The 24,676-nt window shown below is 36.2% G+C and overlaps 1 protein-coding gene across 46 annotated transcripts in view; it reads right to left on the bottom strand.

The window, feature by feature from the left end:
* The window catches only part of EIF3E (eukaryotic translation initiation factor 3 subunit E), a 242,319-nt gene that overhangs the window by 163,392 nt on the left and 54,251 nt on the right, over window positions 1-24,676 (bottom strand). The window lies entirely within an intron of this gene.

Genomic DNA, 24,676 nt, shown 5'->3' with positions numbered 1-24,676 from the left:
AAATGATGAGTTCCTGTTGTTTGTAGGGACATGGATGAATCTGGAGAACATCATTCTCAGCAAACTGACACAAGAACAGAAAATGAAATACCGCATATTCTCACTCATAGGCGGGTGATGAAAAATGAGAACACATGGACACAGGGAGGGGAGTACTAAACACTGGGGTCTATTGGGGGGAAAATGGGAGGGCCAGTGGGAGGGGGAGGTGGGGAGGGATAACCTGGGGAGAAATGCCAAATGTGGGTGAAGGGGAGAAAGGAAGCAAAACACACTGCCATGTGTGTACCTATGCAACTGTCTTGCATGTTCTGCACATGTACCCCAAAACCTAAAATGCAATAAAAAAATTTTTAAAAAAAGGAGGTCTGAGTGAAGACTATGTCACTAAAAGATGCCATCAATATTTGGTATTAAAATAACTATTTTCAGGACTTGAATTCTTGGAACGTATTAATGGCACCCAATTAGCTGGGTTTCTGCTTTGTTTTTTATTCTATTGGCTGAAGATACGCCTTAAAATAAACTTCATCTTATTCCAGAAAACAAAAAAAGTTCTCATTAAAAAATTCTATTCTCAGAATTCATTTTCCTAAAAAAACATTGGTACATAATAACTTAGATTGGCAATGGGTTGAGAGGTAAGAAAGAGGAAGTTGGGGTTGCTAAGAGTGCACTGGGGAGTTATGAAATTGAGTAGCATTCTGTATCAATAAGGAGGGATATAACAGCAAATATCTACTTCTTTTCTGACTCTATGTTGTGGTTCACTTGATTAAAAGGAAAGTTTGGAGTTAACTTGACAGTCAGGATTGTAATAAACTGGTCAAACTCAACAATTATTTAAAATTGCACTTGGACACCGAAATAGCAATTTGGGGCCTTCTGGGGGGTTTTCTTTCCCCTTTTGCTTTCAAGAGTTAGAAAATAATGTGAAATTTTCTGGCCAATCATAAACTAATGAAATATGTATAGTAAGAAGTCAACCACCAGTTAATATTCCAGGGCAAACATCCCAGAACTGGTGGGTATATTTCCTTAGAATTAAAGTGCAAGTTGAAAGCCTCACAAAGTGGGGTAAAGCGTGCATTAATCTTAATAAAACCCCAAAAGCATTTCCCATAATTTTTAGGTTGGAAGTCATGTAATAGCAACTGTGGAGAAAAAGGTAATTTAAAATAAGTTGTACAGTCCATTGAAACAGAAGGGTCAATATTAAAGTTGTAATCATGGGCCATTCAAGATGAGTCTCCTATAGAGAAAAACAATGGTATAAAAATAAATGACATATTATACTATGACAGTCATGTGACATGAACTATCATTGTCTCTCAGAGGCATATGCCCTTACCTCATGCTGTGCTCATTCATTTTGAACAAAAAGCCCAGAAATATTGGGTCTTGCCAAAATATAATTCTAACAGTTTGTGGTCTTCAAACTTTATTACTTGACTTTATTTTTTAGAGAAGTTTTTGGTTTACAGAAAACATAAGCAGAAATTACAGTGTTTCCATATGTCACTTCTACCCACCTCTGTCCTGCATACAGTTTCTCTTCTTGTTAACATCTTGCATTAGGGTAGTACATTTGCTACAACTGATGAGCCAATATTAATACAGTATCATTAACTAAAATCCAAAGTTTATATTAGGGTTAATTCTCTATGTTGTATAGTGCTGTAGGTTCTGAAAAATGCACAATGATAATGTCATGTATATAACATTGGAATATCATACATAATAATTTCACTGCCCTAGAAATCCTACATGTTCCATTTATTTATTCTTCCTTTCTTACTCTGGACTTGAGTGATCTTTTTGCAGTCTCTATGGTGTCGAGTTTTCCAGATTGTCTTATAGTTGGAATCATATGATGAGCAACCCATTAGATTGGCTTCTTTTATTTAGTAATATGCACTTAAGGTCCCTTCATGTCTTTGTGACTTAATGACTGATTTGTATTTGTTGCTCAATTGTACTCCATTAAATAGATATAACAAATTGGTTTATCCATTCACCTTCTGAGGAACTTCTTGGTTGCTTCCAAGTTTGGGCAATTATAAATAGAGCTGTTATAAACCTTTTTGTGCAGGTTTTTGTGTGGACTTAAGTTTTCAACTCATTTGGGTAAATACCAAGGAGTGTCATTACTACACTGCATGGTAAGAGTTTGTTTAGTTTTGTAATAAACTGCCAAAACTGTCTTTCAAAGTGGCTACACCATTTTGCATTCCCATCAGCCAAGAATGAGAGTTCTTGCTGCTTCACATCCTCAACAGCACTTGGGGTTTTCAGTGTTTTGAATTTTGGCCATTCTAATAGTTGTGAGTGATGTTATCTCATTGTTGTTTTAATTTGCAATTCCTTAATGACATGATGTTGAGCATCTTCTCATAGGTTTATCTGCCATCTGTATACCTTTGGTGAGGTATCTTTTCATATATTTTGCCCACTTTCTAGGCTCTTTGGTTTCCTATCGTTAGGTTTTAAGGACTTTTTATATATTTTATATACCAGTCCCTTATCATATATGTGTTTTTCTTAATACATTCCCTTAATACTATCGTTTACAGTAGCAGAAGTTTTGAATTTTAGCATTTTTTTCTTTCTTTCTTATTTCCTATCTCTCTGCTTGTATTACCCATCTGTTCTTGCATGTTGTCCACTTTTCAACTACACCTTTTAGAGTATTATTCATAATTATTGTATATTCCTGGTTTGATGATTCCAAAATCTCTGCCATATCTGAGTATCTGAGCCTGGTTCTGATGCGTGCTTTATTTCTTCAAACTGTTTTTATATTTACTTTTGTTTTCGTTTTTTGAATTTGTTCATGCTTTGTAATTTTTTTGCTGAAAGCCCAGAATGATGTATCAGGTAAAAGGAATCAAGGAAAATGGGTCTCAGCGTGAGGTTTTATGTTTGTTTAGCTAAGAGGTAGGTTGTGTTTACTGTGTGCTTTAGCTGCAGGTGTCAGGGGCTAAAATTTCCTCCAGTGTTCTTGTTTCTGCCTCATCTTTTGTTTTTGAGTTTTTGTAGACTCCTTAAATAGAATCTGAATCTTGTAGTTCTTTTAGTTATAATAAGTTATTATTATTAAGAACCTGACTGCAGGGTTGGTAAGGTATGGGTAGAGGGGCTGCATTCTGTAGTCCTATAATTAGTTCTTAGTCTTTTAGTCCGCCTGTGCCTCTGGACTGTGACCTTCACAATTGCTTCTCAGCTTTCCTCACTATGCCCCTTAGGTGAGACAAGACAATTAAATGGGGCTGGGGTTATTTCCCTTCTCCCAAAGGTCAATTAGGTTCTGGTAAAGTCATTTCTTTTCTTTCCTTTTCTTTTCTTTTTGAGAAAGGGTCTCCCTCTGTCACCCAGGCTGGAGAGCAGTGGCACAATCACATCTCAATGCAGCCTCGACCTCCTGACCTCAAGTGATCATCTCACCTCAGCCTCCCGAGGTTGGACACCATGGACCTCCATGGACACCATCTCTAGCTATTTATTTTTTTATCTTTGGTAGAGACAGGATTTTTACCATGTTGCCCAGGTTAATCTCAAATTCGTGGGCTCAAATGACCCACCCACCCTGGCTTCCCAAAATGCTGGGATTACAGGTGTGAACCACTGCATTTGGCCAAAAATAGTTTGAGGGAAGTCCTTTGTTAAGAAAAGTAGAATGCCCTGGGTGTATTTCAGATGTTTACTACTCCTTCCCCTTGCCAGGAATATGAAGGAATTTTTTCCTGTTTCATCTTCAGAAACTACTAGGGTTCCTGGAGATAAAAATTATGAAAGTATGGGGTTTGCCTAAAACTGAGTCTTAACAGAGGTCTTAACTCTCAATCTAGTCCACAATGAGCCTTCAGAAAGTCACCTTGTTAACTTTTCCTACCACCGCTGCCTCCAATGGTGGTAGTAATCCAGTTGCTTTGGACTTCTGCTCCTGGTCAGCTGTGATTCTTGGTATTTGTCCATCCTTCCAGTTCTAGGAGCCACACTTAGCACTGTAATCTCAATTCTCTGATGGATCTAAGAAGAGTTGTTGATTTTCAGCTTGTTCAGCTTTGTATTTGTTATGAGGATGGGAGTAACAACCTTTAAGCTCTTTACACGTCAGACCAGACATCAGAAGTGACCCTCAAACTCTGTTGATGGTTATGCTTATGTTTGAGAATCACTGACAGAAAATCTTCAATGAAAATCTACTGTGGATTGTTACTGGTGCAGCGATTGTTAAAGTAAGCTTGTTATAATCAACCCCAGTTAGACCCACACTGTAGCAATTTTCACCCTATATTTTAATATTTTCATGCAAGTTGAGGGCAGAAACTAGGGTGTTTTTTTTTGTTACACTCATGCCAGTATAGAGCACATTAATGAGCACAAAATAGAATCAATAAATATTAGTTGAATGAATAAATAAAGTAATTAGGGTCCAATTTCCTTTAGGCTGGTAGAAACCTCCAAACATATGAAAACTTAACCACAGATTAATGGTTATTTTTTAAAAATTCATTTCTTAAAATGCACTAAACTTTTTGAATGACTGGGAAAAATAAATGTTGGAACACTGAATTAGCTTTACACTGTCTCCATAGGAAACCTATATCTCCTATTGGGATGTCTGGTAGTGATGAGATAGTAACAGCTCATTAGAGGAAATAGAAAAATGTAATTTTAAGAACTGTTTCACAAAGAAAACTAAAAAATTGGGAGCAATTTATCATTATAAAGCAGGTCTCTTGAGAGAATTTTTTTTTTTTCTGGAACCTTTGTATAAAGCCCAGTTTGGTTTCATACTTCTTTTTCCTATAGAATTATTCTCCATAAATACAGGGTTTTCTGGGGATTAGCTATTCAAATCACATGTCTAAGTTTGAAAACAGTTGTAACAATTTACTTATAAGATAAATGTGTAATTAACGATAGGGAGAGAGGCTGTTCCCCACTAAAATTTGTAAATGCATTTTTGAAAAGGCTATAATTGATGTGCTACAAGAGTTTAAAACAATGTTTTTCAATTTCTCCTTGATTTTTAGAACAAAAAGTACTTTTTAAAAGATAGATTCCTCAGTCAAATTGATCTTGGAATTTTTATGCAGTAGCTTGCTCTTGTTAGAGAGATATAATGAACATATTATAACATATTATATTAAAGTTTTAAAAAATTCTGCATTGGAAAATCACCCCTATTTTAATTAATTAGGCTATAGAACCCTTCCTTTACTTATTATTTTCCTCTGACATTTATTACTATTTCATAAAACACATTTTGGGACATATTCTATTAAAATTTTTTTTTGAATAACCCATCTTGGAATAAACATTTTGGAAATCCAGAAAAGGTAGAGACGAACTAGTGAATAATTTAATGCTTGCTTCTTTTTTGTGCTAGTATGATAGATTTGGGGGGAGGGAGGTATAACAGAGACATAAGCTATCTAAAATGGGTAATATAGAAGTCCAAATTCTCCTGTTGTTTATGGATTTTTAACTACATCAGGTATCTACAATGACTCAACTATAAGAAGATTAAATGAGTATTTTAAATCTATGGTGGTTAATTTAAGGACAAATAGATACCACTTGGAAGATTGGATTTGCAAATTGATTCACATTCACCTTGAATATCGTATATTTTATACATTACATATTATGTCTATATACTTTTGTTTCTTTTTACTTAAATATCATAGAGGAAAGGATTTCATTTCATATTTGTTTTCAGTAGTCCATGAGAACTTAACGTATATAATTTGGTGACAATATCAGCCCCCTGTAAAATGTCAGCATATTATTTAAGCACAATTGTAGCAAATAAGATTCAACATTAATACTTTGCTATCTGTAAAAAAAATTGTTTTAAATCTTTAAAATGAAATCATTAAAATGAAAACCTCTTTCCATGTTAACGTAGCAGTCATTCTGAACTAGTTATTTTTCAGAATGATACCTTTAGAGAAGCAATCACAGATTTAACACAAAAGCTCAAAGAAATGGAAGACACATTTAGCATACCTCATAAAAGAGGAGTCACATTTTTGCAATATTCTAGAAGACAGGCAACTGATTTAATATGTTAATCAGGGCGGGGTACATTAAAATCACAAGGCTGTCCTGTATGAGACAAACTGTATTCTAAAGAGAATTCAACTGGACTAGGTAGAATGACTGATGCTTTAACCCTGTATTGATTCATATTTGAAATAGTAAGACATTTGGAATTGGATTATTTATTTTGGTTTACATAGTCATTGATGGCTTGATTGTGTCATAGATTCCTCAAATAATTAATAAAAGTTGGAATTACTTTCCATAAGAATTAAAAGTAGTATTTTGGTGCCCACACTGTGAATCAGTGTAATTCTTCAGAGAAAGAACTTCAAAAGAAGAAAATAAACATGAAGGGAAATCACTAGTGTGGGCCAAGTGATTGGACTAAATCTGCTCTTGGGTCCCTTAAAGGTATAAAGTACAAACTGTCATGTAGTGTAATGTAAAGCACATGAGTTCTGAATCAGAAAGACTGTATGTGAATCTTGCATCTGGCAGTTTTTAGTTTTATGACTGCAATGTATTTAATTTCTCTGAGTCTCCGTTTCCTAATAAAAACGATGGGATTAAAAATAAAATCCTTCTCTTGAAAAGCTACTGAATATAGTCACCAGAGAAGACCCAAAGGCATTTGGGAGAGCTCCCAGGATTCCTGGAGGGTAGTGCCCCAGAGGGGCACAGAAGCTCCACAACCCTTCTCAATGCCTTACTCTGCACATCTCTTCATTTGGTGGTCATCTGCATCATTTGTAATGCCTTTTAAAATAATCTGGTAAATCTAAAAAAAAAAAAAAAAAAAAAAAAAAAAATGGCCGGGTGCAGTAGCTCATGCCTGTAATCCCAACACTTTCAGATGCCGAGGTGGGCGGATCACAAGGTCAAGCGAGACCATCCTGGCCAACATGGTGAAACCCCACCTCTACTAAAAAATACGAAAATTAGCTGGGTGTGGTGGCGCGTGCCTGTAGTCCCAGCTACTCGGGAGGCTGAGGCAGGAGAATTGCTTGAACCCGGGAGGCAGAGATTGCAGTGAGCCAGGATCGTGCCACTGCAGTCCAGTCTAGTGCCTGGTGACAGAGCAAGACTGTCTCAAAGAAAAAAAAACAAAAAAACAAAAAAAAACTTCCATTAGAAAAGTATCAGACTAAAAGATCTCATCTGAAGGATCAGAAATCAGAAGGGCTTCAGGCTTCTGAAAAGCAACACTAGAAGCTAAAAGACAATGTCATAAACTTTCAAAATACTAAGTGAAAATTATTTTGTCAGTAATTCTGTATCTGACCAATCCTTAAATCAAATATGCTTGTATAATAAAGATAACTTTGGATAGGGAAAATTTAAAAATTTCAATGTACTGTTTCCGGGAAGCTACTTAAGGGTAATTTTCATAAAACAAGAGAGTAAATCAAGAAGGAAAGATTAGAATTAGCAAGTCTTTTCCTAACCAGGAGCACAAGAGAAGGATGTACAATCCAGAAATTCATTTCATTAATTTTCAATGAGAAATATAATGGTCAAGTGCCCTGGAACATTGTTTATCATCTGGTGTTACATCTTTTCCCTAGAGGAAAACCTGTAACAGACAGAGACATGGTTATAATTATAAAGCTGTTCCATTCTCAGGCTTCCCATCCCTCCTGGGGTAGCAGGGAAAATATGTTAGCATTCTTACTTGATATATTATCTACATCTAATTGTCACCTTCTGTGTTAACTTGTTCTTTCTATTTAACTAGATTAAGTTAATAAATTAACCTTTATTTGAGGACAAAATTTCCTCAGTAACCTACTTACAAACCATCTTTCTAGGGTGAATTAGTTTTATACTTCAATGATTATGTATGATTCTTACTTATTTTATTCAAAGGAAATAACTTTATTTCCAACTTCTGGGAGCATCTCACCATAGCTACTTATGTACTGACCACATGTGTATCTCCAACAAACTTAATAAAATCAACAAAAGTTCCCAAATAGAATCATCACAAAACAACTTGTAATTAAAAATATGCTCAAAACATTTACCTTATTCTGAGCATTTTGGTTACAAGGAACAGAAATTAGCTTAAGCAAATGATGGCAAATTATAATGACAGATCTTAGTTATCCAAGGAAATGCTATACAATCATGAACAAATGAGATTTTTTGGGATTTCAACAGTGAGAGATGCTGGATCATTACTATAGGCTTCCACCATTATTCAGCTTAGCTACACAATCTTCCAGTGTTTTATCATTAATACAACTCAGCTATACTATGCATGGCTATTTTCTGTTTCCCAGTCTCTTTGATTTTAGAATATGCATTTTCTGAGCTCAAAATACATATAAACATACATATATATACATATTCTCTACCTTAATCAGTCATAACCACTATTGTAATTACATCACACATGCATATATACACATACACATATGCACACACTAATATACACACATCAACCATTCAAATCTGGTTTCAAACCTAGCAAATAAAAGCAGAAATAAGAACATATGGTATAATTTCAGAATGAAGAACCATTTTTGACAGTATTTTTTAAAGTGTCATTTAGAAACATTATGTCAAAGTATAGGGTTGACCCAAGGTTCCTACATAGGTTTGTTAAATTTGATCTATTCTATAACTACTGTTATTTCTACTAATTCCAGTCACCTTCACACTTTGAATCATTAGTCACAGTGGGGAACTCTGATGTAGCGTGAGTGGATCAATGCAAATCCACCCCTATTACTGGAATACCATCTCAAATGGCATGCCCTATAGCGGGTAAGGGTTAACCTCTTGCTACGTAAGTGATTAATTGCAACTACCATTAAAATCATGATAAGAAGCTTATATTAAAACAGGCTAAAAGACAATCTAAAAATGTGGAAAGATTAGAGAGCAGAGCAGCTGGAAGGGAAATGCTAGTGTTGGGGAAATAAAAAAGATTAAAAGTCAATGTCTAGATAGAAATAGAAGGCAATAGGAACATAGAGAATTAAAAGAAAAATGAAATATTGAAGATGGACTTTGAAAAGTTGAGCTAAGTTCTTGTGAGACATTACATTAAGGCCCTGTTTAAAAGGCGTTGTTCTGGCAATCATTTGAGGACTCCTTTCTCTTTATCTTACCATTGCATATAGGTATCTTTAAATACGAGAATCTTATAGCTATATTGAATGACATGAGACTTGTTCCAATGAGAGACTAGTACTTTCAAACTTGTCTATGAGAGGCAGAGTTTCTTGATCTTGAATTCAGTCTCCCAAGTGACCCAAGAATAGAATGTGAGGATCTGTGAACTTAGTTGAGAAAGATTATACCTTTTTTATTAACAGCCAAATTGAATTTAGCATTTCCTCAAATTGTGATTATAAACAGCAAACCACAGTAGTATTAATAATGGCCAGAACTGTGTCATGGTTAGAAGTCATATATATTACACATTACAATTGTTACAGACACCTCAAATTATCATTTATGCTTATTATTCCTTTGAATTTATAAGTTATTAGATTTGCTTCTATTATCAAATGTGTCAATAAATACTTCTATTACTATATCACATTTATCCTTTTTAGCATTTTGATAACTATATTTCAATATAATTGGTTCATTTGTGTGTGTGTGTGTGTGTGTGTGTGTGTGACACAGGGTCTCATTCTGGTGCCCAGGGTCAACTACAGTGGTGTGACCTCCTCAAACTCAGTTGATTCCCCTATCTCTGCCTCCTGAGTAGCTGGCACTACAGGAGTGTCATTATGCCCAGATAATGTCTGTATTCTTTGTAGAGACTGGGGTTTCACCAGGTTTTCTAGGCTGGTCTCAAACTCCTGGGCTCAAGGGATCTGTTCACCTCAGCCAATTGGTTTCATTTGTATTTGTATGTATTTTATTTTAGGCATTTAAAAACATGATTATGAGAAATGATTCATAGATTGCAGGAAGGTTCATGGAACAAAATTTTAGGACTCCAAGTTAAGAGGACTCAAATTATCAATGATATGATTTGATGTTTGACTCCTCCAAATCTCATGTTGAAATGTAATCCCCAATGTTGGAAGTGGGGCCTAGTTGAAAGTACTGGATCATGGGGGCTGATTCCTCATAAATGGCTTAGCACCATCCATGAGTGATGAGTGAGTTCTTGCTCAGTTATTAATAGTTCACATGAAATCTGGTTGTTAAAAGAGTCTGGGACCTCACACTTCTCTCTCTTGCATCTGTCTCACCACGTGGTATGCCTACTCCCACTTCCTCTTTTGTCATGATTGTAGGCTTCCGGAGGCTTTCACCAGAAGCAGATGCTGGCACCTGGCTTCCTGTACAGCCTGAAGAACAGCAAGCCAATTAAACCTCTTTATTTATAAACTACCCAGTCTCAGGTATTCCTTTATAGTTTATATAAAAATAGACTAACACAATCAGTGATTCAGTATTTTCACATTAATTAAAAATAGATTTTTAAAAATAAGTAACAGGATCATCTTTAATAGGAGTATTTTAAAAAATATCAAATAGTATAGAATATAAATAAAATAGTATATGAGAGTCCTAGGCAAGTGTGCTGGTTCACATCTGTAACCTCCACACTTTGGGAGGCCAAGGTGGGAGGATCACTTGAGCCCAGGAGTTCAAGACCAGCCTGGGCAACATAGTGAGACCCCATCTCTAAAATAAAAAAAAAATTAAACAACAAAAAGAGTCCCCTCTTACTTCCATATACTCCTGTTACCCAGTTCATTCTTTGATGTGTATCCTTCCTGACATTTTCTATGCATATTAGAAAGATTTTATTAAATAAATCTCTTAAAAAATATATAGATATATAAACAGCATCACCACATACGTACTGTTCTACAACATGGCTTTTAAATTTAACAATATATTGTGGACATTTAAAAATACCATTACACGTAGATTTATCTCACTATTTTTTCAATTGTGGCATAATATTTCATTGTATTGCCACAAATTACATAAGTGGTTTTTTATTAGTGGATATTTAGATATTTTCAAACAATGTGCAGTGAACATCTTTATTTGAAGTAATATTTAAAATATTTAACAAACCTTGTCATGGGTACTGGCCAATAAAATGGATCCCAATTTTCATGCTGGAGGGAGGTCCTAGTGGTCCCCTGCTGGGCTAGGCATTAACCCTTTCATTGCTAGATCAGAGACAAGCCCACTGCAGAGGGCCCAGAGGTTGAGGTACTGGGTGAGGCAATCAACAAACTCTATGCAGCAATCACTTATCAGTTGACTCAGAAGTATTTCTGTGTTTTAATAAACAGCATGGCTATAACTTCGCCTACTGGCTGACTTTACACTCTGCTTGTCCATATATCTTTGAGTATTTGTGAATATATCTACTATTTAAATTGCTAGAGTACAATTACTAGTTCAATAGAAATTTATATTTTCTACTTAAATAATGTCAAATTGCCCTTAAAAAAATTTTAAAAAATTTTTACTTTAAGTTCTGGGATACATGTGCAGAATGCGCAGATTTGTTACATAGGTATACGTATGCCATGATGGTCCTGTTCCGTAAGTTCTCTTCCCTCACCTTCTACCCCTCAACAGGCTGGGCGTGTGTTGTTCCCCTCCCTGTGTCCATGTGTTCTCATTGTTCATCTCACACTGATGAGTGTGAACATGTGGTATTTGGTTTTCTGTTCCTGTGTTAGTTTGCTGAGGATGATGGCTTCCAGCTTCATCCATGTCCCAGCAAAGGACATGATTTAATTTCTTTTTATGGCTGCATAGTATCCCACGGTGTATATGTACCACACTTTATTTATCCAGTCTATCATTGATGGGCATTTGGATTGGTTCCAAGTCTTTGCTATTGTAAACAGAGCTGCAATAAACAAACTTTATTCTAGTTATGTAGATAAAAACCACTCCCATGTTATTAGTACTGGGAAACTCTATAGATTCTTTAGCAAATTAATCAGGACTCATTTTGTAGTACGAGACAGAAAAACAATTCAATTCATTTTAGGGGAAGAAATCATAACTTATTGATACACATAGCTAGGATGGATAAGAAGGTAAGTCACAAAATCCAGGAAGAACTGAACTGAAGTTGAGACTCAATGCCATCAGGACTCTCTTCATCTCTCTACTTGTCTGTGCTTCATTGATTGATTGATTTTCTATTTTGACTTTTCACAAATAAAGTTTCCATTCTGGTTTCTTCCGTAGCAAAGCAAATGGTGTATTAGGAGTGGAGAAAACGGGCCAAAGGTTAAGTTTCCCCTTCTCTCTGCCTATTCACCAAGGTCCATAACTTCATCAATACAAAGAGTTCAAGTGTCAAGGATTAATCTTCTAAGTCTGGAGAGTTACAGCAGTTACCTAACCAGACGACTTAGGTAAAGGGGACCAGCATGGCGGGACAAAATCTCTATTACACTTTCCAACTTTCATGAGGCTACTCTGAAGAGGTGAGGAAAAAAGTCTCCATCTCTAGTGGACCTAGACAGATTGGCAATCTCAAAGACCCACTGAAAGCTTTTCTTTGCAACTTATAGGTAAAAATGCATGATTAAACATATATACATCCAATTTTAGTCCCCTCCAACCCCACCAAAAAAAAAAAAAACCCCAAACAAAAAACAAACCTACCATAAAGGGTTTTGTTTTCAAGAAATAAACCAAAAAAGATGGGAAATCAGAATAAAAAAAATAGCAGAAAATTATGAGACCTGGTAAACAAATGAAAAGTGGTATTGAATTATCATACCTGAGAGAGTTACATCTCAAGCTGGCAGTGGAAACAGTAAGGAATAAGTTTAGCTTATTTCACAGAATCCCCTAAAACGTTGGGATTGATGACACACAGTGCTCTTGGAATAAAGATAATAGCTAAATTAAAGAGGACTAGTAAAAACCGGTTTTAAAAGCAATTAGATCTTCAGAGCTACCCGTCCCGCCTATACAGCTAGCACCTTACTGAAAACAGAATGTTGAGCTGTCTAGTTCTTGTTGTGCACTTGGTTCTGTGAATCCTGGAAGCCAGGCCTTTATCATCCAGGAAGGAGACTGGTGGAGTCTCCTCAGGGGAAAGTAGTTATTCTCAAAGAATATATATAAAGATTATGAAACTGGAAGCTCATCAGCAAAATATTCTAGGCAAATTATCTACTGTGAAGGCGGTGGTCGATAATTACTGCTCAGGCTCAGGTTTTCCAATAAGTGCTTTAGTTCTCTAATCTTAAAAATGGGCAGATAATTAGGATTACTAGGCAGATGAGGAAAGACTTTAACATGGAATATAAAGAAAAAAAAAGGAAAAAGCAACACATGGGAGAAACAGAGGCTATGCAATAAGAAGAAAACTTGACAATCATTAATACCCTCAGGGAGTGTAGTGACAGTACAAACCTGAGACAAGCAAAAGCTCTTAGGAATTAAAAATATGAAAACATACTTTGAAAAGTAATAGATTGGAAGATAGAGTTAAGAAAATCTTCCAGAAAGTGGAGCAAAAATCCAGAGAGCGGTGGCTCAAGCCTGTAATTTCAGTACTTTGGGAGGCCAAGGCGGGTGGATCACGAGGTCAAGAGATCGAGACCATCCGGTCATCATGGTGAAACCCCGTCTCTACTAAAGATACAAAAAATGAGCTGGGCATGGTGGCGCGTGCCTGTAATCCCAGCTACTCAGGAGGCTGAGGCAGGAGAATTGCCTGAACCCAGGAGGCGGAGGTTGTGGTGAGCCAAGATCGCGCCATTGACTCCAGCCTGGGTAACAAGAGTGAAACTCCGTCTCAAAAAAAAAAAAAAAAAAAAAAAAAAAAAAAGATAAAGAGTTGGCAGGCAGAGAAAAACTAAGAACTTTAGATCAAGAGTCCAGGAGATCAAAAACAATTATGATGTGCCAGTCAGGCTTTACATATACCAAATCACTTAATTCTCAAAAGAGCCTATGATGTAGGCACTTTCATTGTTTCCTTTAACCTAGTGGGAAAACTGAGTCACAAAAAATATTAAAAGTCTCACCCTTTCTGAGGAGAAAATCTATGGTTTCAGACCCAGGAAATTTGACCCCAAAGCATAGGGATTTCACCACTTAAACTTTCTGCAGTTCAAGAAAAGAGAGCGAGAGCGAGATAAAGAGAAACTGGGGAAAAAACCTTGCTTTCCTAGATTTAAAAAGTGCTTATAAAACACCCAGGACAACAAATCAAGAGACCCATGTCAAGGCACATCTCAGTGAAATACAGAAAACTAGAGATAAAGGGAAGATTCAACAAGCTCCAGACACATAAGAACAGGTTGCAAGCAAAAGAACAGGAAACAGAAAGGTTTGATAATTCTCGACATGACCACTGGGAGATAAATAATGCAGCAATACCTGCAAAATTCCGGGGCAAAATGATATTAAATGGAGAATTCTAGCATGATATAAACTATTAATACAGTGTAAGCAGGAAATAAGGACATTTTCAGACATACTGGGTCTCAAAAAAATTGTCTTCTACGTACCTTTGTTAAAAAGTGGTTAGAGGAGAGCTCCATAAAATTGAAGGAGAGAAGGATACTTGGGAAGAGAAGAAAGGCAAAGAAAATCAGTCCTCAGTGTATAAACAGTTCAGATAAGAGTAGTTCAGAAGGCTCTAAGAATGATTTTTCCAAGAAGTTGAAATTAAAAGACTGTATGATGTGTCTAAACTTTTTTCTTTTTTTCAGAAGAAGGGTCTTGCCCTATTGCCCAGGCTGGAGTGCTGTGGCATGATCATGGCTCCCTGCAGCTTCAAACTTTTGGGCTCAAGCAATCCTCCTGTCTAAGCCTCTCAAGTAGCTAGGACCACTGGCACATGCTGCCACTCCCACTTAATTTTTAAGTTTTCTGTACAGATGGGGTCTCCTTATTTTGCCCAGGTCAGTCTCAAACTCCTGGCCTCAAGTGATCCTTTTAGCTCAGCCTCCCAATTGCTGAGATTACAATCCTCAGCCTCACAGTTGCTGGGATTACAAATGTCAGCAACTGTGCCTCGCCCAAGTATCTAAACTTTTAAGGACTATTCAAGCAAGTGGCAGAGAGGTGAAAGATTGAATTGGAATTCATGTAAGTATATTAAAAAATTAAAATGAAGGAAAAAATGAGGCAAATATTAACTCCAGAGATAGTGTATAAAATAAAAACAAAGAAAGCAGAGTCATTTCAATGGTACAAGTTTGAAGAGCCTTTAAAAACTCCTGATAGAAACACTGAGCAATCTAAGTAAAATTATGCCTTAACAGTAGCGGAAAGATAAGGGATGGGAAACAAGTGTATGTGTGAAAGGATGGGAGAGGAAAGAGACCCACATGCTGAGTTCCAGTAGGAAGCTGGTAGATGATGTCTACTACTGAAAAAAGTGAAGTAGCATCACAACCGTGTGTTTTTAGAAATCCAAAAGTAAAAAACATTTTCTACTGGTATTATTTTTCATAACATTTTCTGTGATTTTTGTAGAACAATGTAGCTCATTATATGTATGAACAACTGGTAAAAATAAGAACAAAAAGATTTTTAGATTATTAATATTTTCTTATCAGTAAGATTACTTAGAGTATAAAGTCCTCTCATGCTGAGCTCAATTAAGACCGTTTACATATAGTAATTCATACTTAGAACCCATAGTCTTATCATATATAAATGTCTTTTAATTTTATATCTATAAAATTTCTTAAAAATCCCTTTACAACCATCTCATCCTTAAGGTATTCTACATTCTTATGAACTAGGCATTATTTTCAATTTAAAATAAAGTTTCACAGAATTAGAAATTTTTAAAAAACTGTCCAAGATCTCTTAGGAATTTTGAGAGGATAACGAGAACAGAAATAACATTCTAAATTCTTTGTCTCTATGCCCCAAAATCATGTTGAATTTTCCCAAATACTAAAAAAATAATAAACAGAAACCTCAAATGATTTGAGAATGCCAAAAAGAAAAAAAGAAGCGACAATGCTGGCACTATTGTAAACTAACTGTGCATATTTGACAAGGACTCATGAATTTCTACTAGATATAAAAGTAGAGAAGTAAATTTATTCCAAAACTGTGACAATCATAATTGACTAAGGACTATTATAAATAAGTTTAAAAAGCAGAATAAGCAATAAAATCAAGTACATAATCAGTGGATAAAAATGATAAAGGCTAATTACACTTTTCCTATGAAATCAATGAAGGGGAGAGAGCTAAACACACACACACGCAACCACACACACAAAATACATACATACAAATTTATTTCAATTATTTTCTATCAGTGGAGCTCATTATTTCTGGTTTTGATTGGCTCTTGGTTTACTTCTTTTAGATCAAAATATTATTTAAATCTAATTTATATGAAATTCTTTCTCTTTAACAAAATATTAAAAGAATGGAAATAAGTGAGCAGATATAAAGTTGGCCTCAGATTTCTCATCTATAGAATTAGGATAGCAGAACTCATGTAACAGAATTGTGAAGGTTAAATAAAATAATTCACAGAATAATCTGGCATAGTGCTTCAAGCCATTTTAAAGACAAACTGTAATACCAATGCTTTTGCTTAGTTCTCTATACTGTTCTCCCATTATAAAAATATCTCAATGGATGAATCAAGATTTTTAAGCTATGCAAGGTCCCGAGGCATGGTCTGGAAAGAGAAAATTGAGCTGAGGAAAACTGAAAAGTTGCTCTGCATAATATATTATGGGAATTTCAATTGGTTGGGCATGGGGGCACAGACTGGGGTTTTAGAGGTCTTCAACAGGGAGGAGAGGAATGTAGTAGAAGAAGAAAAGACAGTGAGAAATACCCAAAGATGGAAAGACAGCTCAGTTTAAAACAGTCTTCTAGTGATTAATTTTACTTTTTTTTTGCCTCTATGTTGGGCATATTTCCCTCACCAAATGTTTTGTTTAATAAAAAGTTGGCTACTCACCCAACAGTCTTTTGTTAGTGGAGCTTTGGGAAATTAACAGGGGGTTAAGGATACAGACAAAGAAAGGTCACAGAGGCAAGGCAGTAAATAGGGATTGGGACTGAGAGTAAAAGATGACTGGATCCTGAAGCCTCTCCCAGGCCCCCACCAAACTAAGGAATACCTGGGAAATTGTGGAGGGCTCTATATTTCCCAGTGTATACAGAACAAGGAGCTAAACATATCCGTTTGCTTACCATAGAAGGCTAGCAAATTTGGGCTTCTCAAGATTAACATCATTAGCGTTTCTTTCCTTTAGCTAAAATAATTTAAAGCATGCATAGTTGGGATAGATGATAGCTAGCCATAAGTGCTTCTCTAAACAATGACACATAACAAGTAAGTTTTCATGCCATAGGGGTAAGAAATTAAAAAGTTTAGAATGTTTAATGTTTTACAAAACTGTTTTAACAAGCGTTAGCTCATGTAATTGCCACAAAATCTCTGAGGCTATGGAATCCCTTTTCATTTTTAATAAGAGAAGCAGACTTGGATATGCTGAGGAACTGGCCCAAAGGATCCCAGTGAGAATAGGCTTTCTGCTGTACTACAAACAAACCCAAACCTTAGTGGAGTGGAGACAGGACAAATCTGACCTAATTTAAATTTTGCCCATACGCTTTCTGAATAGACAAATCAATTTAAAAACTTTCTACAATCCCAGTATTATTGCATCTGTCATTTTAAGACATTAATGAGCATGATTTGGGTAATCCAAACCCAGAATATTTTTGAAATTTGCCAAAAATTAATGTGCATCCTAAAATAGGTTACCCTCCAGCATGATTGTTTTATCAATATTTTTATGAGGAGACATTCTACATTCCCTTCCATCTCCTTTCTTTTTCCATCATAGGTTAATAAGAAAGCTAATTATTTTAATAAGCCCAGTTCTATAAAGAGGAAATCTTCAAGCCAAAATGAAATAAAAACTAATCTATAAATATATCATCTTATTATCAAAGTACTGATGGAAATACGGGATCTAAACACAAATGAGGCAGAAATTTAATGCCATTTAAAAGCAAATACTCCAGGGAAGGCCAAAAGGAATTGGACTTAGGAATTGAACCATTAGAGAACCATTACAGAGAGAAGAGATAATTACAGTTTATGTTATATGTTCATGATAGACATACATTGGCTTGTGCATTCAAAAGTCTATGCATGAATAAGTGCCTATTATGGTGGCTCTGTATCGTGTCTTTAATATTTGTTTTTCTTATAATGACCCATTAGAAGCACATAGGAAATCAGTTTGGATACCAAATTTCTATTTCCCAAGTATGCAGTTCCTCTCCCACTGCCCCCAACACCTAATTGGCAGTGATTGGTGTTTACATAGTTGGTGTTGAAAAAGCCAACTTTTTCTTGCTTTCTGGTTTCTATTCATAAAATGAAAACCTGTTTATTAAACACTGATGGAAGCAAATCTTAGTGTTTTACCTGTTTTACCAGTCAGACTTCCCTTGAAATTGTATCTAAAATAATATGGTATCAGTTAATATTAAATCGATAGATATTTTGCTTACAAGTTGGATGTGCAAAAGGTTCTCTGTACCTATGCTTTGCTAAGATGTAATGTTTCAATATAAGGCACTCTTCTACCAAATATATCATGCCAAAACGTTACGTAACAATGGAGCCCCCAAATCTGAACGATCACAGAAGCATGTTAGCAATAATGCTAACCTTTCTATATACCTCAGCATCACTGTTGATAAATGAAGAAAATGATAGTGTATACCTCATCATGATTCAATCAACATTTGTTATTTATTGTTTCTGTTTTATTTTTAGCATAATTTTTCATGCTGAATGTATTTACTAAGATGTTTTTAGCTGTAAGTGACAGGCTAAGCTGGAGTGATCCAAACACACAGAAGTTTGTCTTTTCATTAACAAGAAATCTGGACATAGGCAGCTCCCGCAGAGGCTCAATGATGTCAGAGTGTTTGTTAGTAAATGTTTCTGGAATTCTTTTGCTTCCTGTGCTCCCAAGCCCTATCCATGATCACAAGATAGCTACAGCATCACTTGAGTATTCAGAGTGGAAAGGAAGAGGGCAGGCAGAAAAGAGATTTTCTTTCCCCAAGGAGTAGAGTATTGCCTTAGGTCTCATTTTCCTGGACTAAGTTGCATGCTAACCTGTAGGCCAATAAAAAAAGAGATTCCTATGACTAACGGAGACTAGCAAGAATTTATTCCCTGGGCCTGGGGTTGGGAGATTATTACCCAAACAAAATTGTGGTGGTGTTCGCAAGGCAGAAGAGTAGAATGACATTAGTAAGGCAAACAACAGGGTGGCTGAGTGTTTCCTTCTAAAGCTCCTTGTGATCAAGCTTGATTAACACTGCAGAGCTGAATTATTACTGGCCTATTAGTTTTTGTTATTTCAATATGTAGCAAAAGGAAACCAAGATGTATTATTTGATTTTGGCTTCCCAACAACAAAATAAGAACAGGTCTATGCAATTATATAAGGGAATTCAATGTGTGTAGGTGGGCCCTCTTTGCAGGGTGGGGGTGGTTTGTTCATTTTTCCTGATTTATCCAGGCAAATGTTTTTATTCCTAACCATATTCCAAATATTTACCTATGGTCTCCCAACATAAATACGGTTTTTTTTTAAGTTTTATATATTTTTTGAGACAGGGTCTCACTCTGTCACCAGGCTGGAGTACAGTAGCACCATCTCAGCTCACTACAATCTCCACCTCCTGGGTTCAAATAATTCTCATGCCTCAGCCTCCTGAGCAGTTGGGACTACAGGTGGGCACAACCACACCCAGCTACTTTTTAATTTTTATTTTTAGTAGAGATGGGGTTTCACCATGTTGGTCAGGGTGGTCTGATCTCCTGACCTCGTGATCTGCCTGCCTTGGCCTCCAAAGTGCTGGGATTACAGGTGTGAGCCACCCTGCCCGGCCTTGTTTGTTTTTTTCAAAAATAGATTGAACAATAATTCCTGTCTAGAATGAATTACATATGTAATATTATGCAAAATATCTTCCAACTCTCTTATTTTCGAAGTTCTGCGTACAGCTGATTGCCAAGAGAATAACTTGGCAGTCAATGTTAAATGGATAAATATGTAAGTGGAAATTATATGTAAAGCAACCGAACAGAAAACCATACACATTTGGAAACAATGCAATTATTTGAGAACTTTGTTCTTTAACAATTAAAGGTATTTGCTTACATCGTGAATAGCTAAAAATGAAAATGCCATTTACAGTGTAAATATCATTTCTTAGGTTTGTTCTCAGGTTTCGTATTTATTTTATTTTTCTTTTGTTTTCTACTAGGCAACATTTTGACACCAGTACCATTCTTTCTCCTTCATCCACTGCTGCCTTTGGTGTAAGGCTCCCCTACACCAATCGTTTTTAGGGTGTCATAGTAGCTGGGAGTTATGCAAGCATTCATGAGAACACCACATAAGCATTTGCTCATTTTATCCCCTAATAATATATTACAATATTTTATATATTGTACATAATAATGTACTATGTCCAAAGGCACAAGAATATTCTGATGAAGAACTCGAAAGTATTTGAGATGTGTCAATCAACATAGAAATGGAATCAAGTTCCTTTAAAAAAGACTAATTTTTTGGTCTGAGAGCTGGTAAACTAAGAACGCTTTATTCCTATAAAAGATTTCACAAATGATTTCTAACATGCTGTAAAGATTTTTTTCAGCACTTTTGAGGAGGTTTTAATAACTGCCTGCAGTTTGTGTTCAAAGAAACTTTGATGAACAAGGTGACCTATATGAAGGGCTATGTAAGTCACTCACATGAAATGATGTTGATAAGAAAATGTATACATTCGACATCCAGGCAATATTTTCTTTTTAGGAGATTTTCAGGTCCAAAATACCTCTGTTAAAAATTAAACCAAAAGCCATGAATAAATTATCTTCAATCCAAGGCTTCATTTCTGATGAGGAGAGAATAGAAAAATACATTATGGCCATCAGCCCTGAGAGGTGTGGTGACTGTATTCAGAGATTGTCATCTGTGGTCTCCTAGCTCTCCTAGCTTTAATTGGCCTCCTGGGGCATGTAGAATGTTGTGTGTTTGTCACACTTATAGAGATCTTGGCACAAACTATTTTCAGCTGTTTGGAAACTTAACATACAATAGAAAGGGCCTGCTGAGTCTGGCATTTGCTGACACAGCCTTGGAGTCAATGGAAAAGTCTGGCTTCTTTTTTGAGGTTCTCACAGTGAAGGATAGGCAGACTATAAAGTATACAAGGAGCTAAGAATTGCCCTTCGCACAGCCAAAGCTCTTCCCCACAGAGACTCCAGGGAGTCTGGCTAGTATACACTTTCTGCAGGGTCCTGGAATATTTTCACCTTCTCCACTTGAATATTAGTCTCCACAATAAAAGATTTTACAGCATTTTGCTTAAATTTGCCACACAGAGATTATGCAGAAACGGCAGGCTGGTAACCTGAGGGCTGAATCTAGTGCACAGGTATTTGCCTTTGTTTGTTTGGATCTTCATAGGATTTGGCTTTGCTTTGTTTCGTTAATTTGGGTTAATTGCCAGCTTTTAAAATTAGGGCATTTCACATAAAAAAAAAAAAAATCCAGATTACTGATTTCTCTAGCAACACAAGGTCCAAGTTCCTGCTTGGCAACAGGTAACTAGGGCTGAGTAGCAGCTGCCCTAGTTTGGAGGGAATGTGGATTTCAAGTGCCAGAGCCCCACTGGAGGGCCTCTTGTCTTTCCATTCCCTGACTGCCTGTACTAGACACTTGAATTGGTAATAAACATGTCTTTAAAATATAAATATAACCTGCCTTAAAATAGATTTCAAACATAATATAAAGAATAATATTGCATACAACATAACCACCTTTTAGCTTAAGTGGTTACATATTTTTTAAAAAATAAGTGAAACATTACATATACATTAACGCTTCCTGTTTATCCTTTCCATATCTCAAACATCTTTCTCCAGCCCTACAGATGACCACCATTCTGATTTTGGTCTTTATCATTCCCCCATGCTTTTATTCTTACTTCTACTTTTGTCCCCATATAAATGACTTTTTAAAAATGTAAATAAGATCACAACTCCTTGTTTGACATTCTTCAATGGCATTCTGCTGTGCTTTATAACAAAATCTGAGCTCCCTCTAACGCATAATTTCCAGTCTCAGATCTTACCACTCTCAACTCCCCCTGTGGCTTATCAAAGCTGGAGGTTTCACCTCTATTGAGAATCCTCCCTGACCACTTTATCTAAAAGAGTGCTTCCATTCTGTCTTGCCTTCCTACTTGCACTTACACTGTAAAACATCATCCTGTTCGTTTTCACCTGGGTGTAATTCATACATCACACTGTACAATTATATTTGCATATTTGTTGTCTGTTTCTTCAACTAGAATAGAAACATGAAGGCAGGGTGTTTCTCTGTCTTGATCATGCTAGTATCTCCAACTTAAACTAGGGCCTACCATATGGTTGGTGTTAATAAATACTTTTTGAGCGAATAGATAAAAAAATTGTTATTCCTTCTTCTTCCTTGTAATTATCCTATGCGTAGGCTTTGTACTCTCTGATTCTACCTTGACTCCAAGGAAGAAAATTATCAGATATTGGAAAGTCAGGAATAAAGTTCAAATTTTTCTAAATAACTATATAAAATATGTATAATTCCTCCAAAATGTTAGGAAGACAAGCAAATGTCTTCCCACTGAATGGGCAGCCTTTCTAAGTGAGCTGGCCCACAGGTTCAAGTCTAACTATATTAGTTTGTTTTTACATTGCTATAAAGAAATTTTTGAGATTAGGCAATTTATAAACAAAAGAGATTTAATTGACTCACAGTTCTGCATGGTTGAGGAGGCATCAGAAAACTTACAATCATGGCAGAAGGCGAAGGGGAAGCAAGGCACATCTTACATGGCAGCAGGAGAGAGAAAGTAAAGGGCAAACTGCCCCCTTTAAACCCTCAGATCTTGAGATAACTCTCACTAACATCAGAGTAGCACAGGAGAAACCACCCCCATCATCCAATCACCTTCCCCCAGGTCCTTCTCTTCATGTGTGGGAATTAGAATTTGAGATGAGCTTTGGGTGGGAACACAAAGCCAAACCATAATACTAGCCAAGTTCTCTAGGGTTAATGCAACTTTTTGGCTGTAGAACTATGCTCCTCACAGTAGTTCCATCCCTATTCCATAGATCTAGGCCTTTTATTGGCCATGGATAATTATGGAGGATCAAATCATGGTATCTGAATCTTAGGACTGTCTTGTCATCCCCTTCTATTTCAGTGGTCTTTCCCAAGAACCTCCTTTACCCTCTATAGGTCTTCTCCCACAGATATTCAAGTTTATTTATCTCCTGGAAGTAATGGTCCTCAAAAAGATTATAGGTTTAGCATCCCAGGCCTTTGCAACCTAAAACTTCTGCATTCTACCTTTAGACCCCAGAAAGTCTAGTCCTTAAGAATATGGTGACATTCATTCACACTCTGGAGACTTTTCACATTCTACTCCAAATGCACACTTACTTCTAGAGTACAAGAGGTCAAAGCAAATTATACCTCTACTATACCAGCCAGAATAAATGGAGAAGGAGCCAGGATTGCGGTAGGGGATGGAACTAGAAAAATTAACTCCACAACTAGGAATAACAGGCACTGCCCAAAAGGTATAATTAAGTCCACTATGGTCCAGGAAACCACTCGTTCCTATGTTACAACTCTAGAAAGTATAGCTGGGATGGGGTTTCAGGAAAAAATTGATATTTGAAGTTTACCAAATGTTTGTGTTATATCTAGCCTTGTAAGTGGCATCACATAAATTTTTTGAGAGAATAGGTAAAGAGTTGATAAGTCATCATCGGTCATTCACATCTAACCAGTTCAGCCAGTCATCCTGAATCCCTTCTCCTGCCATATGCCCTTAATTGTTTCAAGCTCAGCCTTATTTCAGTTTTCAAGAAGTCCATAGGTAGGTAAGTCCAAGGTTATAATTTCAGGAGCTCAAAAAAATGATCAGGGACCTGTTTGTTTTCTTCATTTCCCTCAGCATCCTCAACATGTTGGCCTTCATCTTCAGGCTTTTCTGTCATGGTTGCAAAATGGCTGCCATTGTGCTAAATATCACATCTTCATAAATTCATATTAAGCAGTACAAAAGAAGGGACTCCCTACCTCTGTCTCATTTTAAAATTGAGAAAAAAATTTCCAAAAGGCTCCTAGCAAACATACCATTACATCTTACAGGCCAATGCTTCTACTTCTACTTTAAAATGTCACTGACAAGAGGAATAGAGAAATCATGACTGGTTTACACTAATCAACATTCACTCTGGAGGGCTAGTGAGGGACCCATTGGTTATTAAGCTTCCAAACACCTAAACAAAATCAAATTTCATTGACAATGAATTGAATGAAAGTAAGAATAGCTGTTAAATATAGACAGCTCTTGCAGATGCCACAGGTACCCCAACCATATCTGCCACACCTACTCTGAAAGATTGTTATAAATAGTTCCTGTACGTAATCATGGCTTCCTGTTTCACTGTTTGAGAGTGTTTTCTGCCAATGGGAACTTGCTCTACCTGGAGGAATCTTCAACCAAAGAAAACAGGAAATAGTGGGTAATTAACTCAGTTTTCCTATTAATGAAACAT

The sequence above is a fragment of the Callithrix jacchus genome, chromosome 16, assembly GCF_049354715.1.
Source record: "Callithrix jacchus isolate 240 chromosome 16, calJac240_pri, whole genome shotgun sequence".
Lineage (NCBI taxonomy): Eukaryota > Metazoa > Chordata > Mammalia > Primates > Cebidae > Callithrix > Callithrix jacchus.
This window is presented reverse-complemented; position numbering and strand designations above follow the sequence as displayed.